The sequence below is a fragment of the Amphibalanus amphitrite genome, unplaced genomic scaffold (genome assembly GCF_019059575.1).
Source record: "Amphibalanus amphitrite isolate SeventyFive unplaced genomic scaffold, NRLGWU_Aamphi_draft 001417F_arrow, whole genome shotgun sequence".
Taxonomy (NCBI): Eukaryota; Metazoa; Arthropoda; class Thecostraca; order Balanomorpha; family Balanidae; genus Amphibalanus; species Amphibalanus amphitrite.
In genome coordinates, this window is record NW_024882910.1 from 112,648 (window position 1) to 130,641 (window position 17,994).

Sequence of the window (17,994 nt, forward strand, 5' to 3'; positions counted from 1 at the left end):
AGCTTGTCGGTGGCTCTAAATCTGCCGTACAGCTGCTGCTGTATATGTTTATAGCAGAGGTGCAATGGAGTTGTCGTGTACGCGGCTTCTCGGAATAATGTGGGCACGGACTGGTGGCGTTTTATGTCAGCAACAAGGGCGAAACATGGAATGCCACTGTCACTGAAACTTACAAAGACGAAGTTCTTCTTTTTTATGCGCACTGATACCTAAGCCTTGGCACTAGGCTGTTATGTGAAAATGATGCCCTTCATATAGTGTTGCAATGAAGGACATCGTCAAAAGTCAATCCTTCCTACTTACACCCCACCCGTTCGTGTTAACGTCTTCTTATTTTTCCCGCTGATTCCGGTTGAAATCATTTTCTCGTGTCATTGACTTACGTTGCAAAGAAGTAAGCCCAGTAACCACATTTTACGCGAACGTGACTCGAGCTTGTCATTCAAGCATAATTTTCCTATGTTTTGCATTGTGAATCACACAAACAAGGGTTTCTCTTTGTTTGAAGTTTATTGTCAAGAAATGTCTTTGATGAACCCTGTTCAATAGTCAGTCTGAACGACTTTCGCAATATGAAAATGTTCACGTCGGTCGGAGCTCAAAATGCAGACGGCGGCAGACGGCAGAAAATATTTATATCAAATCCTTGCCCGTGTTTTATGTACTCTATGTTCACAGTCTTGTTTGCGGTCATATGAGCCCCAGTTTGCCCAGGTTCTTTTTGCGCTCAATATTTTCCACTCATCGTTGTTTTGATCTCCCCTGCCCGACTTCGGAGGCTAACCATTCGTCTCCTGGCCAACCAGATGATATTTCATGTAGCGTCGGCGCGCCGTACCAGGTTTGTCTACGTCAGTCCGCTGGCCATCTGTCTCGACGGCTAATGCGGCGCGGTGTGCGTCGTTTTTGCCGCTGAACGGCACTCGTGAGACGTGACATGCGGCGCATTTGTCTCGCGGACGAGCGATGTAAACAAGTCAGTCGGTCCGGTCCGGCGCGACGAAAAAGGCATCTGGCGTCCGAGACGATGGTGGCTGGCGATGCGTGAAGTTTTCCCGGACACGGTCACCGAATGTGACAGCCGTCACGGACGAACGACGCTGACAGTCGTGACAGGCGACCGACGCGCGCCTGTCAGCTGGCCGTCTCGTTTAGATGTCAGGTCACGCCTCCAAGCTCAAGAGGTGCGCAGGAGTGACAGATTGATTCGGACAGGTGCTGGATCTGAGAATGCTTGTGGTTTATCGGACGGATTGCTAGGAGAGTCGTTAGAACCAAAGCCTCCACGAGCACCTGAAATGGTAGGTTGCAATGGATTTCACCACAGACTCAAAACCTCGCTCGCAATGGCCACTCTCGCTCGTGGCAACACACCGGTAAACGCTCCTGACCAAATGGTGGGCAACGTGCATGCACATGCCTGACGAAACTCTACCGTTCATTTCCCCAAACTGCACCTAAAACAGCGCTCAAACGCGCTCTGTGGCGCTCAGCAAACACATTCTAGTCTATCTCTATTCGAAACAATGACCCACACACCTCTCTCCCAGTGACACTCTGGCGCATTCACCTCTTCCCATCGACCCACCCTGGTCGCTTGCTCTCGAAATCTGGACCGGACAGCGGCCAGTTCCACCGGGATAAATCATCGAAACTGTCGACGGCCGGCTGCGGGCCGGTCTCGGCTGGCCATTACACCTCGGCCAGAGACCGCTAGCCACTCGGTAATGGCACGGTCGGGTAATGGGCGAGCCCGCAGAGTCCAACACTTTAACGATACCCGGCGGGTGTAGGTGCCGCGACTCGGCGCGGCGTGGCGCGGCTCCTCGGGTGCGGCGCGGCGGCGGTGGCGGAGGGATGGAAGGGGTGGCACCGGGAGGTAGTTAGGGAGAAATGGGAGCGAGCCCCTGTGGGGAGACTCGTGGCCCACCCCGGTGGCTAGTCTGACCGCCCACAGAGGTGGTGCTGTGTTCATCCCGTGCCGGGGTAACTGTCAAACTGAACTGTCTTTGGAAGTAAGGTTGGCACTGATTGGATTTATTGGAAGAGTTGGAATGGATTCTTTCCGCAAATGACATTTTGTGACTTTCAAACGAGATAGAAGACTGCTCGAAAATTTTAGGCATGTACATACAAGAATGAGTGTACATTGGGCAACCATCCAATAATTTACTGTGCTTTATGCTGCTTTCGTTATGGTGTTGGTTCGGTCCCGCTTTCCACAAGGCTGTCTGACAATTTCTCATCCCTATGCTGACAGCGTAAAAAATGACGCTGCAAACAGTGATGTATGCTACGAAATATTTTAATTCATATTTGTGTATGTTAAAAACATGTAAAACGCGACAAACGACCTAGTTCCACTGCTGATGAAGTCGATGTCTCGTTTCCCTGTCATCCAACACCTATAAGCTAATGCCGCCAATCTAATCTTCATCTTCGGACTGCAATGCTTGTTAAAGCTCCCACGCTCTCCATACCGGTTGGAACCAGTGCTCGCAGCTCTTACCTAACGCTTTCATGAGCACCGGATGTAATGGAAACGGGATAATGTTGAGTTTGTCGCTGATCTGGTTTCGCTGCGATGATGTTGAAAAAGTACCGCTTCACTTCGAAATCTTCGTATAGGGAAATCGAATTATATTCATTTTGGAGATATCGTCTTGGTCGTAAAACCTTTTTTATAAGTGACAACGAATGAATTTATTGTGCCACCTAACAGTAACACACTCAATACAAAACATACCATATATTTTTTACCTGTCAACAAAGACGTCTCGGCCTCGCCTGGGGGGACCGCCCAGAGGTCAGGGCCCGTCGGGCTGACGACTTGATTACCGAGAGCGCACCTCAGTCTGGGGCGGAGGGCACAGGGCGCCGTTCAGAGGAGAAAAACAAACAGAATTCCTCACCATTGCCCGCCCAGACGGCGTAGAGATAGGTGACGAACGGCGCGAGCAATCATAGTGATTGGTTTGTTTTCTTTGGCGTTTGGATGGCGCGCAGTTAAGGGTGATTAACATTTCTCGAAAGGGTTGTGTCACCTTTGTGCTGCTGGGTTTCAGATGGTGTCACCGGTCGGAAGTTTGGGAAACGATTATCACCTGTCAGCATCGGAGCCATTCATCAACGGTTCTACTGATTGCGGCATTAATTATTGCGGTTTTACGATTTGAGCAGAGTGATTAGCTAATTTGATTCGGAGATTAGCTAGAGACATAAACAATAATATGCAGTGCATGAGCGCTGTTTTATTGCATCCGGTAAAGACAATGGAATGCGACTTGGCTTAGAACACGTATATTTAAATTTAAATCAGAACCTTCAACAGTCATATGTAGAAGCTTCATTAATCGCGTGCATTTTTTTATTACAAGTCTGACGAAAAACCTGTAAGCTCGGTGCCATTGAAACTTACAATTGGTTAATTCTACCGTATGTTTACTTATATACGACTTCGTTTATTTCGCTTAGTAAGATAACGGTGGCCATCGGTGGCCTTCCAAGTTTTGCATGGAAAAATGGTCATGTTCCCTTGAAAGTTACCATATTCCATTGCGTAATTGAATAATCACCGTAATTTATCACGTAGCAACGCTGCATTTTTGGAATAGTTACGGATCATGGGAAAGCTTAGCAAATTCCTTTACCTGCTCTTGCTGCGCATCTCGCATACCTGACGCGGCTAATAATCAAGTTCGTAGCTGTAAGTTGTAAGTTAATGCCATCACCCAGCCAAACATCTCAATTTCAAAATCCATTATTTTCGTTAACCATGTTGTTTTAAAAGCTATAGCGTATATATTATGTATTTAGTCTTTTTTTTTGTTCTTTCTCCAGAGTGTAGAAGCTCCTCTCTGTGCAAGATGGTTATTTTTTTCGGAGACCACGAAATGTTGTTTTGGCGTGACAGGAAGTCGTAATGCGATTCCAGTAGCAATCAAAATCCACCTAAATCCGAACGACTCTAATTTCGGTCTCTTTACGGCCGCCCTGCTGCCTACCTGCTCCCCTTGGCCCCTGACCTATCGATCCCTGCCACCCCCTAATCCCGCTCCTCCTCTCCCTCTCCTCTGCTGACCGGGCCACGCGCCAGCGGGGGCGGCATCCGGCTACTGTCGGACCCCTCATCAGCCGCTCTCAGTGACCTGACCGCCGGGCGCCGCCGGAACCTCCTCTGACCATCATCTCCCGAGTATGTCGCCGCTGCCGTCGCCGCCGGCGCCGCCACCACAGACCGGTGCTAACTTTAACACACGTTACGACCGGTCTAAGTTAATGACCGTGTAGTTTTTCCTCATCAGCGGCAGTAATGCCGGCCACCCAGCGGTTTCGGCGAGCGTAATTACACGAGCGCGCCCCCAGAGCGGTCATCGCGCAGATTGGAATAGCCGCTGGAGACGAACCGGGCCGCGGCGGGCGGCGGTTCGATTCCCGCCGCGACCCGAGTCGTTAATAATCAATTACCGGCGCTGGATAGCAAATAGGACGCATTATGCGGACAGATTTCGTCTGCGACCCGCTGTGGTGACGCGGTCTCCGGTGGAGGCTGGTGATTACGGTCGCGTCCCCGGCGGCGGCGGAGAGGCGAGCCTGACCGACACAGAGACGCGCATTCCGTGTCGGTCGGGTGCCCCGAGCAGGCCTCCCTCCGGGTCAGGTCGTCCCTCGATCAGGGGTAAGGCGCAGCGCGGCCAGCGGACCACCGCGCCCCCACTGTGGTCACGATGCGCGCCTCTTTCTCATTAGGTGGTCACCGCCGGCGTTTGGTGTTTTCATATGCAAATTGATGATCAATTAGGCTGCAGCGCGCGGAGGTAACCGGGGTGACTTGCCGTGCGTGTTCACTGGACCGCCGCAGTCGCTTCAGAGAACATCCCCGCAGCCAGGAGCTCCCCTATAGATGGTGACTGTTCTGGGATGAAGCGAGCTGCGGCTGTAGTGTTGTGGTTTCATTGTGTTACGATTTTTGTGGACAAGAGATTGTCACGAAGACAGTGAGTGAAAGTTGTAGACGTAAAATACCACCATTATTCTCGGAATAGAAGTTGCTTAAAGAATTGTGTCGTTTGACAAGTTTGTTATTCGTGGCACTATTGCTGCATTCATTATATAACTTCTTTGTGGTAGGACGGCTCATCCCTTGTAAACCTTCAAAGGCTGACCCAACGGCCATGCTGACATTGCTAATCTTTACAGATGAGAGGGATGCTCGCTCTTGGGAAATCTACCGAGATTCAGTTCATAAGGCTTCTTATCCAATGCATTACTGACCGATAGAGGTGTCACGTTTTGTTATAAATGCCATTGCAGTCCATGTTCGCAATGTCTTTCAGTCCGCAGCATTGAATCCGCTTTCCTCATCCGTCAAAGCTGTAATATGGTGATATCATTTGGGCGTCGTGTTCCTTGTCAGTTTGTGAATAAGCTCTTTGGATGATATCCATTTAACCGCATGGTAGCCAACAATCGCACGCAAATTTCTCGCACGAATAAGCACGAACTTCGTGGAAGGTGATGTCATATTACAGCCATTGAGCTTTTACATGAACGGGCCAACTTTTTGTTGCTTCGATATCGCGTGAGTGATTCTTTAAGCACATTGCTACTATGCATTTCAGTTCTAACACATGCAAACAAGTTTAAAACATCGCCACCACTCAGGTGGCATACATGATATCACGGCATACTCATTGTTATCACCTCAGGGTGGCCTTATGAAACCGATCGTCGTCTTTATCCACGCCTAGAAAACGTTTGAAGGAACAATATGCGGACATGAGTCGTCCAACATGTTTTTCTAGCACCTCTTCCACACCCTTTCTTCAAGACGTCTTCGTACCACTTGTCATCTCTCACCAGCCACGTCAACAGTCTACCCACATATCTGATCACCAGCACGTCAGCGCGTCAGTGAACGCCGCGGCGCCGCTGGAGACGACTGTTGGCGCAGCGGCGGCGACAAGCGGCGCGGTGGGGACAAAAACGATCGGTCGCGCCTCGACGACAGCCGTCTGACGCCTAGAGACAACTGTGGAATGGGAACAGGAGATGGCAGCTGCCGCCGGCCGCGCTGGAAGAGCACCGGCACGTGCACTTTGGGAGACTTTTTGGCACGTGCTGCTTTGTGTCCTTTGGGAGGAGCTGAGTGGGTTTTTCAATGTTGCTGCATGCGTTTATTCAATGATGTAGCACATACAGATGCTCAAGTCGGGCTATAAGTAAGCTGTGATGTTTGCAGGGTATAATTTTAATATTTTTCTTATGTCTCGTGACCTAAACAATGAAGATCACTGTTTACATCGATTACCAGTGCTGGTAATTAGGAAGCATGCCTGGTAAATTAGGCATGCTTTTTGCTCAAGAAGCATGCCTAATTATTTTTAATGGATATCTTCCATTGCATGTGGCTGCAATTCGCCTATTCCTTTTCTCTATGTGAATGCTGGGTATCGCGCTGTTTCATTTGAAGCTAAGTATAACATTTTGCAGTTAGATAACCTCCTAAGACGCGATTAGCGCCCATTAATATCAATGGCGGACGGTGGGGTGCCTCTGCCGGAATGACCTGTTCATTTGACCCCTGCCGGGATAACCGCCGCCTTTGTTGGTGGCAACGGCCGCTCGCAGCGAGATCAGAGATACCGAGGCCGGCGCCATGTCACGACGTTTGCAGAGCTGAACTTCCTGTGTCTGAAATGGACACGGTCGTCAGGAGCCATTTGGTTGCAGCTGTGAAGTGTGTGAACACTGAACAATCAGTCGCCTTTGTTTTCAGTGCTGGTTTTGACCAGAACAACGTTGTTATAAATTTTAAATGAATTCGGACCGGCTCTTTTCCAAACGTAGTTTTTAGTTTGATTCTTTGCAAAAAAAAAAATACATAGTTCCGGCGAGGAAGATCTTCCTTAACGACTTCGAAACTATACTATCCGTTGCTTTGATGGCGGTCCATCTTTCTCTTTTAGTTTACTCTCTCCTCTCTCGGTTTGTCTTGTTCTTGGAGCTACAGGTCAACCCTCATTCAGTTTTGTAAACGGAGGTCAGCCTAAACAACTCGACCTACAAACAATCCCTATTAGCGGCACAATCAGCGTCTCACCTTAGAGGGCCTTGGTCTCACCACTAATCCCTATTACCCTCCCGACTGTGCCAGTTTTTGGCCGATCGCTCCGGGTCTCGTGCTGTTCTCGCGGTGTGCTCCCACATCCCGGGGCGCTTCGTCGACGGATCGGGAGCGCCGCCACACTCGGGTCGCCGCTCTCGACCCGACAGCCTGCTGATCGCTGCCGGCGACCTCGATTAATTGGTCCGAGTGTGCGCCAAATTAGCCGCGGTTATCCCGGCAGGCGGCCAGGGATCCCGAGGACTCCGGCGTGATTTCCCAGCCTCCTTCCGCGCCGGTGCTGGCTGTGACGGAGAGTACGCAGCCTCCCGGAGGTTCCTGCGTGCCTGTGAGGGCCACCACGCCCTGCCCGCCAGATATTGGCGTCTCAATTGCGCCGGTGTGATAATGATCGCGTCCCGCTGCGACCGTCGGGCCACCGCCCACACGTGAGGTCAACAATTTGACGTCTCAGCGACCTTCACTTGGCTCGTGGAAAACGACAGCGTCATGGTGCTGGGGCTTAGCCTGATGCTAACACGACTGCTATGATGCGATACAAGTTGTACGCAGAGTAATTGCAAGGGATGTTCACTGTTCAATGCCAGTGAAACTGTATGGAATGTCTGGACACTGGACAGTGACACTGTATGACAAATGGAACGGGTCAGTTAGGTAGGCTGACAAGGGGAGTGTGGGGTAGTGAGGGAGGGAGGGAGGGAGCCGGGGGGAGGGGAGATGCCGATCAGACGCCGGTCGTGACCGCCATGACGGTTAATCCCGGAACCAGTGCCGTGACAGCGGGGGTAGGAGTCCCCCCCCCTCCCCCCGTCACGACCGGTCAACCAACCGGCCTGACAGGCTGGCGCCAAATCTGCAGAAAAATGCGCCACCCGCTCTGATGGAAGGAGCTGGCTAGAACAGTGCAGGGCCGTGCTGAATGGATGGTGGCATGTCATGACAGAAGTTGGCATAGGATAAAGACATCTACTTGCCTTTGAAATATTGTTACTCTCCCCAACTAATGGGTTTGTCGACTGGTGCCATTATCTTTAGTGATTATTTGAATTGGACAAATTAATTCGTATATAATGTAAGATAAAAACACCAAAACCACCCAACGTTTCGTGTTATTCACTTTTTCAAGGGTGATATGACACATTTTACCTACAGAGTCAAGTACGTTTTTTTCGGTTTCGTTCGAATATCTAACGTGAGTGATGAGGATCTTCCGGTCTCAAAGGCAGACTTCATGGCATTAATTCGGCTCTGTGTCAACTTCAACCCCTTTACCTTCGATGACAAGGAATTCATACAAGTTAGCGGATTAGCAATGGGTTCCCCTCTAAGTGCCGTTTTAGCGTGCTTATATATGGAGAAAATGGAGGAAGACCAGTTCAAACGCATAGTGGGGAGCATAACTTGTGGGTTAGATACGTTGATGATGTACTGGCATGTAGGGGTACCCATTTTTGGGTCAATTTTCCAAATTTTAGATGGGGGTGGATTTTCCCATTATTTGGTCTATTCTGATTCCACCTGTGCCAAAAATACCGAAATCAAACGATTTCTAGGGGTCGCGAATTCAAAATGAAAATGCCAATTTTAGCGAAAAATAGACAAAATAATGCTATTTAATTTTGAAACAAGGTTACCATGCCAACAGGTTGGGATCGATTTCATCATTATTTGCTCTGTTCTGGATCTATAGCAGTGACAGAAATAATGATATTAGACCACTTTTATGGGTCGCGAGCTTGCATTGGAGTTTTAATTTTAGTGGAAAAAAATGATTTAATTTGAACGACTATAAATATGCAAAGCCAATGTGTTGCAGTGGTATTAATGACTGTTAGACACCGTGCAACATTGCTTTAGTTGTATATTCGACGTGCAGCGGTAAAAGAGAGCACCAAAAATATCATTTTGGTCAATGAACAGCATATGCTCATTTACACTCACTCTCGCTTAGACCGTCATTAGTAGCTAAAGACCGCAACTCTTAGAACGAATGGCTATGTGGTCAGGAGGGCAAAAATCAGCGATCGAAGCTTTCTCATTGGAACCACCTAATTTTCAATAAGTCGTCTCATTCAGCAAAGGCAATGACCGATCCCAAGGACATGAACATTGACCTATCGATACAATCTGGGTTTGAGTGGCATTAAAAACCGTTACGGTATGTGACGATATAACTCGCATGCGGTATTTTAACGGAAATATGGCATGAAGTAGATAAACAAGTTATCAATTGCTTCTGTATATCTATACCGACATAAAAGCAGCACTAAGCTATGCCGGTATGCACGACTGATGACCTTTGCCAATTCGCTAGCCGAACTCCCCGAGTCCCGGAGTTGCAGAGACGGCTGAGGGAGGGGCGCAAGCTTTACACCACCGTCGGGTGGCTGCTGTATGAGTGTAGCTTTGCCCCTGCCCCACAAACACCCAAACCCGCACACAGCATGTGCGTTTGTGCATATGGAAAGGAAGCTGGCCAAGCACACCACAGGACGGTAACACCGAAACTCCATCCTCACCCCATTATGAAAGAAATATGTTTGCAATTTTGCTGATGACGGACAGCACTGGCCTGGCCGAATGCGCGCAAGACTGCTCGTGACTCCAGTTCTGGGCATGTGCCGCTCCTATACCAGCTGATGCCTTGAGACGGGTGCAGATATACCTATCGATGTCATGGAACCAGTGGCTGGTGACGGCCGCTGCCAGCAGTATCCTTTCAAGATAACGGACCTTACACTGCACACTGCACTCTACAGGCTCAGTCCAAACCCGTAGCTGATGTTGAACTGAAGTCGACGAATGTCATTGCTTAAAGCTGAAAATTAGGAAGGTGCCAAAGTCTAGACGGCTCAGCCAACTCCGAGGCAGAGCCGTTTACTGACTCCTGGCATTGGCACGCACACTCTCTTATATGATGCGTCCTGGTATGTACCACCATACGGCCCATGCAGGATGAATATATCCTGCTACATTAGGTTATTAGGTTCTTCAGACTCAGACGCCAAATAGGTACCTGAGATCACAAGTGATCTGTGCAAGAAGCTGTGAAAGGTCTTCGTCACATATCAACCATGCACGTATCAGCGCATGGCTAGTCGCGTGTGGTCAAATATGAACTCGTAAATGATCTGCAGTTGTATCGGAAACTCTTCCACAAGAACGGTGTGTATCTGTCCCCACTGAAGAAATGGAATAGTACGTACATACATGGTTGGTGGGCGTGGAAAGAATCGACGCTTTGAAGTTTATGTTTTCGGATTAGAAGTTGATATTTTTGGGTAGAACACCCAGATTTATCCTACTCTATCTCAGAGGTCTATTACATCGTAGCCGTGAGCGATCAGGACTGCGTTTCTTGTGGAAGCATACGGTCAAAATGGTTTGATCGTTTTTTAATTACATGATTTGAAGTCCATTCGGAGCCATGATCTGTGAGATGTATCCTGAGCTTATTTGCACGGACACAAAGAGCCTGTCATGAACTGAGAGTGGCAACTGAAAGGTAGGTCACATTTTAATTTGACGTCACAGGTCATCAAAGGTCACCATTACAACTCATGACCTTCAAGAGGCAGAAGATATCAAAAATGATTACACGCTGACCAGAATGATACCAACAACAGGAGCAAAACATCCCGGGCCGGGATGTTTGCTCCTGTTGTTGGTCGCCGGGATTCCCGGTTTCACCAAATGTTACAATATCGACATCGTAATGATCGCTAGTAAAGCATTTAACCGGAACCACGTGATGGAGCACATCGATCTGGATGAAAACGGAGCGCTCAATGACCCCTCAACCCGACTTTCAAAACAAAAACTTTGCCTTTAGTGTGATTTATTATCAGCGTAAAATAGGCATATTTCTAGGTAAATACGCAAATTTCAATCTCAATTCGCGACCCCTAAACCACCTTTGATTTCAATATTTTTGGCATCATTGGAATCACAAGCCGCGAAATAATGGGAAAAACCACCCCCACCCACAAATTTCCGAAATCGGGAAAAATGGGTACCCCTACTGGCATGTATCCCATCAGAAACTAATATCACAAACCTCCTCCATGAACTAAACGCAGTAGATCCCGCTATACAATTCACAGTGGAGGAGGAAGAGAACGACAGGCTTCCCTTCTTAGATACGCTATTGATCAGAACGGGAGAGTCACTTAACCCGCGCACCGACGGGGGTCTGCGCCAACTTAGTACCGACGGGGGGGGGGGCGGATGACCGCCCCCCCCTGAGATCTCGAGAACGAAGCAAGATAGCGACAAGCGGTAAACGGCATCGGATACGCACGGTCAAGATCTACAATTTTTACTAAGGTCATTTTCAGGTCAGGTCAAAGATGACGTCACAGGGGTCGAAAAAGTCAAAATGGCGGCGCTAAATATGGAGAGAGTTTTTCTCGAATAACTCTCGAATTAGTCAAGATAGGAACAAACTAAGGGCATCATCGTGATCCTCTCGTCAATCCGCATCGAATGATATATATGTTGACCTCGAAAGGTCAAGGTCAAAGGTTGACCTCAGGTCACGTGACCTCGAGGTCATCATGTATATCATTCGATGCGTCTTGACGAGCTGAACACAATGAGACCATCCACGCGTCTGTACCTTGTTCCTGTACGGAGTTATTGGCCAAAAACCTTTGGTGACCTTTGATGACGTCACATGACCTCACAGCTGCCCAACAGCAAAACAGACCTCAAGGTAGTGAAGGTTGATCGTATATGAAGTCATGTATGGTATATGGGGCCATTCCGACCCGTTTTAGTGGTAAAAACAGGGAGTTGATTTTTCCCCCATTGACTTATAATGGGGAGGTCGCGAAATTGACCTGACCTTAGGTCACCGATATCAAAATTCCGAGATATACAAATTGTAGCTACTAATGACCTAATAACATCCTGCGACTTTCAAAGGCCTCCGACATCTACTGTAGCTCTGGCACGGTGACAAAGTTGCAAAAAAGTGACTTGAGGTTGGGTCATTCAAAGTGACCTGGTGACCTGACCTTGAAAGGTAGGAGGTTCAAACTTGCACACCATGTGTAAAATTGATAAGGGAATAGTCATACCAAATTTCGCGGCGCTACGCGCCGCGGTTTTCCCGCTATTCGCGAAAAACCTCAGGGGGGGGCGGATATCCGCCCCCCCCCCCGTCGGTGCGCGGGTTAAGTTCACTGTTTACCGAAAGCCAACAAACAAGGATGACCTTATACACTACTTTTCAGGGCACAGTCCGAGAGTTAAATCCGGGGTCGTTATTGGTTTCTTTTTGCGCGCCTTCAGAATATGTTCCGAAGACTTTTTACGTGACGAGATCGATTATGTGGTTCAAACGTTCATGAAACTTAAATTTCCTTTAATCATGCTTTTATCTCTGAGAGACAAGGCAAAGAAGATATGGTCCCGATCTGTCACCTCAGATAACCAGCCCTCAGCCGTAGCTGATCAGCCTGTGGCAGAAACCAAACCAATGGTAATAGCTCCGCATTCTCCCCTGAATGAAACGGTTCAGAAACTGATAGGTCCTGCGCTGGGCATAGTCTCTGTAGGGGGGCAGAGGATAGGTGGGATAATGCGTAAAAAAAGGAAACAGTCTCGCAACAGAGACAGCGTAGTTTACAAAATTCCATGTGGTGGGTGCCCGCGGGTGTACTATGGGGAAACTGGTAGGGGTCTCAAAACACGGGTCCGTGAACACAGGGGGGATTTACGCAATCACAGACTTTCTAATGCATTTGTTATTCACGCTGAGAAAGAAGGGCATTTACCTGATTGGACGCGGGCTACACATGTGGATCAAAACTTTTCTAAAACCCAACGGAGAATTATAGAAGTGGCGTTTATTGCGAAAGGTGATGTTTTGAACACCTCGAGTGGATTCTTTAGACTAGCTTCGGTGTCTGCTCTGTTGGCTAGGAAAGACGTTAATTTGTAGTATGTGTGTACGTATGTATCAATATGTCATGCAAGGCAGAGGAAATTTGTGAAAAAGTGCCCGCGCTATATTCGAACGAAACCGAAAAAACGTACTTGACTCTGTAGGTAAAATGTGTCATATCACCCTTGAAAAAGTGAATAACACGAAACGTTGGGTGGTTTTGGTGTTTTTATCTTACATTATATACGAATTAATTATCTTTAGTATTGAGCAAATGCCGGGCCATATACCTGTGTATCCTTGTATAGGTAAACAGAGGTCGATGGTCGAACAAATTTCATGATTGTCTTGCAGCACTGATCATTAGGTGACTCAAAGGCAACGATCCGTGGTTTAGTGTCGTGTCATGTGTCATTAGCGCCTTAAAATTTCGAAAACGTGCACAGGTGGCTATAGAATTGTGTAAAACTATTCGATGGTGATATCAGTACAGCTCATGCCAACTCCATGGGCTTTGTTGTTTTCTGGAGCTATTAACTTTGTCATACGGCAAAGTAATCTTTTTAATGGGCTGAGTTCAAGTTCTTTGTACTGCAGTGCATTGGTGTAATTGCTCTTTGTGATGCGTGTGTTGTCGTGAAGTAAGTGAAGGAAATAAGCTGTATTTTCGTTTCAGCTCGCAGTCATTGATGCCCATGAGTAGCTGTTGTGGTGACGCTAGTGTACGTACTAGGGTGACCAGATAAAAGGTGCAATAGTTTTTTATGCACTCATGCAGTCCTCTATTTCTCTGCCAGGCTGTAAGGTGCACAAACCTGACGGATGTTCCCTGATTTTGTCGTGAACTGAGTCATGGTTATCTTTGTGTTTGTCTCCTTGTCTACCGAATCTGGCACTGTCTGTCAGATTAGCATCGTTTGTCAGCGGAAGTAAGTAACTATGGGGAGGTCTTTAAAACGTTATCGCCTATTTTCATAAACCGTACAGTACCTTTGCCAGGTCAATGTGCTCAAGTGATAACAACTGAATGCAAAACGGTCGGTTTTTTAATAGCACGTGTTTTGATATCATCGTTGGGATAATCCGACAATGCATTCATGCGGAGACAAAATCTCCACGAGTTTCATAAGTTTTATTTCATAACTTGAAAAGGGATTTGAAAGGGTTTTCTTATTCCATTGACCCCAAAATGTATGAAAACTATTATAGGAGACGGATTATCATTTAGATGTCGTCTGATGTAGGCCATTACACACAATACCCACCATCATATCGGTGTTGCCAAATCGCCCGGTTCCCATTGTTCGCCCGTCCAGTTAGGACTGGGACGCACAGATGGGTGAGCGGTCATCTGGGTGTCCCGGGACACTAGACCGTGACGTCACGACAGAGGTATGGGGTCAGGTCAGTCCCGCATTCTATCGCACCATCACCGAGGCGCTTCGATTAATTACACTGGATCGCCCGACCAATCTGCGTCGGTAATTAAATCAAACTGCACTCAGCTCTGCCAGAGAACTCACCTGAAAGTAACACATAACGGCGCTAGCTAATAAGGGAGCTCGATACTTCGTTACAAACACACCAATTAATGCTCATTTGTAGCTTATCGGTCGAACTTGGACCGCAGCTCTTTTTTTTTGGGCACGCAAGACGACGCTCCTCGGCATGGCGATGTGGGGACTCCGCTCTTCTCTCCTACTTGGCACGCTGTCTCCGTTTCGAGCGGCGTCCTATCTTTCCATCGCCCGGTGTCCATCTCACCCGACCGAGGTGTGAGGTCGTGGAGGGTCCCTCACAGGTCGTGGAGAACCCCTCACACCTTCCCCTGAGTAATGGCGGGGTAGGAATGTCCCTGCGACGGCCACCCCCGTATCACCGCGTTGAGGGTGGTGGAACGGACGTTACGCCGCCCAGAGGGACGAAAAAACACCACCGGGCAGTGAAGACAGCGATCGGGCACAGATAGGTGTGGAAAAACACAGTAAAAATGACAGACTGAGACAGCTCAATGTGCGTCCTCGACCAGCGTTTGTTTTAACTGCCCGGGGTGGATAGGTATGTGTTTTCTCAGGAACAATGGATACTTCAGGTGGCAGATGTCCCATAGTACTCTTCGTTAACGCCTCGAAAGCAAAAACATTGTGCGATAAAGTGGACTGTTTCTCTTCATCAGAACTTTGCTGTCAAGTGGCTATGGAAGGCCTTGTAAATGTGGGTGGTCTATGTCTGGTGGTTAGCCGCCCGATCGATCGGATAAACATGAAATCGGCATTGCTTTATAAGGCATTTTCTGAATTCTTATCGGTCGTTTTAATTCATGGTTCGTTTTTGAAACATCACACCACATTTCCTGACGACATAAATGCTGTTAGTTTTTAGGAGCAGTTATATATCATAGTGAGTTTCCATGCGTTCAACCACACAAGCCAATATTTATACCGAACTGAAAACGTGAGCTGACTGTCATATTGTTTCCCCACCATTCCGGCCTCCTTCTTCACCCAGCGTCCACCTGGATTTGGGCGGCGCCGCTCTGAAGTTGGCTTATCTGGTCCTGTCGCAGCCCACACACGTACCGGTAATGTACGGCCGGGGTCGACTATTTACGAGTGGCCTTCCAGTCGCGTGGCCCGCTGATCCCTATCTCCACCCGTTTGGTGCGGATTCGATCGGCGCTTTTGTGTTTGTGCCCGTGTGCCCAAGCGAAACCCCAGTCAGAGTTTATCGCCGAGGAGATACAAATCGCCCGGTGTTGGAACGCTATTGGATTTTTATGGGCCTAAGGAAGGAGCGAGGACGGGAGGAATACAAGGAGTCGGAGAGAGGACGGAAAAGGAAAGGAGTGGGAGAGGCAGAGAAAGAAAAAGGCAAGGAGATGGGAGACAAGGACAAAGTATTCAAGGAAGAAAAACCTAAGCAGAATACCATTAAAAATGCTTGTCAAGTTCGCTTGCTGACCTAAATTCGGTAAACCTGTGAACTTTCTAGCTTTTAGCAGGTTCATGGGCAAGCATGTGTAATAGCTTCCAGGCCGAATACCTTTTTAAGTGTTTAATATGTTTGAATGATCATTAGTCACGCACTATTTATCATCACGCATTAATCTACAATTAACTTTTTATCAGGCCGTCGTCACGCTTCCGGCTCAGGAGGCCCTCCAGGAACGCTCATCAAACAGCAATAAAACGCTCCCGAAAACTAAACCACGTCAAAAATGCTGACCGGTCGCTGATCATCGTATAATTACCGCCCAGCTCGCGGCACGAGCCAAGATCAAAGAAAGCTCCATCCCGTCTCGACGGCAAAAACTTCCAACAGGACACGGTGACCGCGTTTGGTGGCCCGGCCGGGCCGGTAGCACAACTACAACGTAAATCTCGTCAGGCGTGCCCGTGTAGACCCGAATGTCCAAACATCCGCCATTCGGCGTGTCCAAGTACCCACACACGCATAAAACTGGCCGTGTGTGCGTGTGTTACGACGCCGAGCGGCTCCGCCCGAGGCAGCGGCCGGCACACCCGCAGCGGCCGCCGCGCGGACGGTGATCATTTCCCCGAGCTGTCACACTCGGACCGAGCGAGGAGCCGAGATTGACATAAATGGCGCGCCGCCCGCACCGCTGCGCCACGATTGTAAACAGGGCGCCCTGACCCGGATCAGTAGTGGGAATACAGTGGCGAAGGAGGCGGGCGAGACTTCTGCGGGTGCCGAGGTCACCTGACGACTGATGAGTGTCCTGTTCTCAGCATGAACTATATAGTATCCAAACTAAAAACTGTTTGGTACAGCTTCGTAACATTTATCTTTCTAGTTACTAGAAGTAAAATAATAGGAACTAACCATGCTCCCAGTAAGAACGCTAATCTCCTGACCTGTGCTTTATCATCGGTTATTATCCTCTCGCAATCCCGAGAAAAAAAATGTGGTGATGAAAAGTGCACGAAGTGACGACTCTGTAAACTTCCGTAGTGTCGCTAAGTGGTGCCCCTGATTTTATGATGCTGGTGGTCTGTTATGTGACTGGTCATTTCAGGTTGGAGCCATTTACTGGATGACCAAATTCGACCAAGCATGAATGGTGCTCAGCAGTATAAGTGTTATTCGCATCAGGCGGCATATCATCTACATGGGTGGAAAATCGATATAAGATTTCTGTCTGATACCTTTCAGTATGAGAGTAGTATTTAACCCCGTGAAAGTCAGAAAACGCGGCGGGGTACGGATCTCATTTCATCTGTTATCGACCCCATTTGAGGGTATAGTGTGCCATAAATGAAATAGCACCAGAATGACCAGTCATTATGGAGATCGTTAAGAGTCGTTTCATGTAACTAACTAAATGAAATAACAGCCACGCCATCAGTGATGGTATCAACGGCTGTCCCCGTTTCTGAAATTTACGCCCTGGGTATCGGGGTTATTCTTCAGTTTTATTCCCAATCGGCGTTAAACCTATTTGTGAATGCGCTCTCTCCTTATGTTTGACATTACCTGGACCTTACAAATAATCACGAGTGTGCACACACATTCACACACATTCCCCTTCATGGTTTGTGTGCAAACACCAAACCCCTTGTTAGGTTTGACAATGTCAGCCTCCCTCCCCTCCTCTCCCTTCCCGTGCTGCACGGGGTAGTGTCCCGCCGTGCCGTGCCCAGGTGCGCCAGTGTGCCCTGTTTACCGCCCTCCTGGATCGGTCGATACCTCTCACCTCCCCTCCCTCCTCTCTCTCCCTACCCACCCCGCGCCACCGGAAGCGGCGGCCGGCGACCTCAGGTGTGCCGCGACCCTCTCCCCTCTGCGGCGGCCCGTCATGGGCCTCAAATGACCTGCGTGGCGCGTTCGTTACCGGTTCGATCGATGGCAAACCACCGCTCTGCGTTGGAGCCTCGGTCTGCAGTGATACCACCGACAGAGCGGCAAACATTGGTTGTGTTGGGTGGGGCGTTTTCGTGATGGCTGCGTGTTGTTTCGT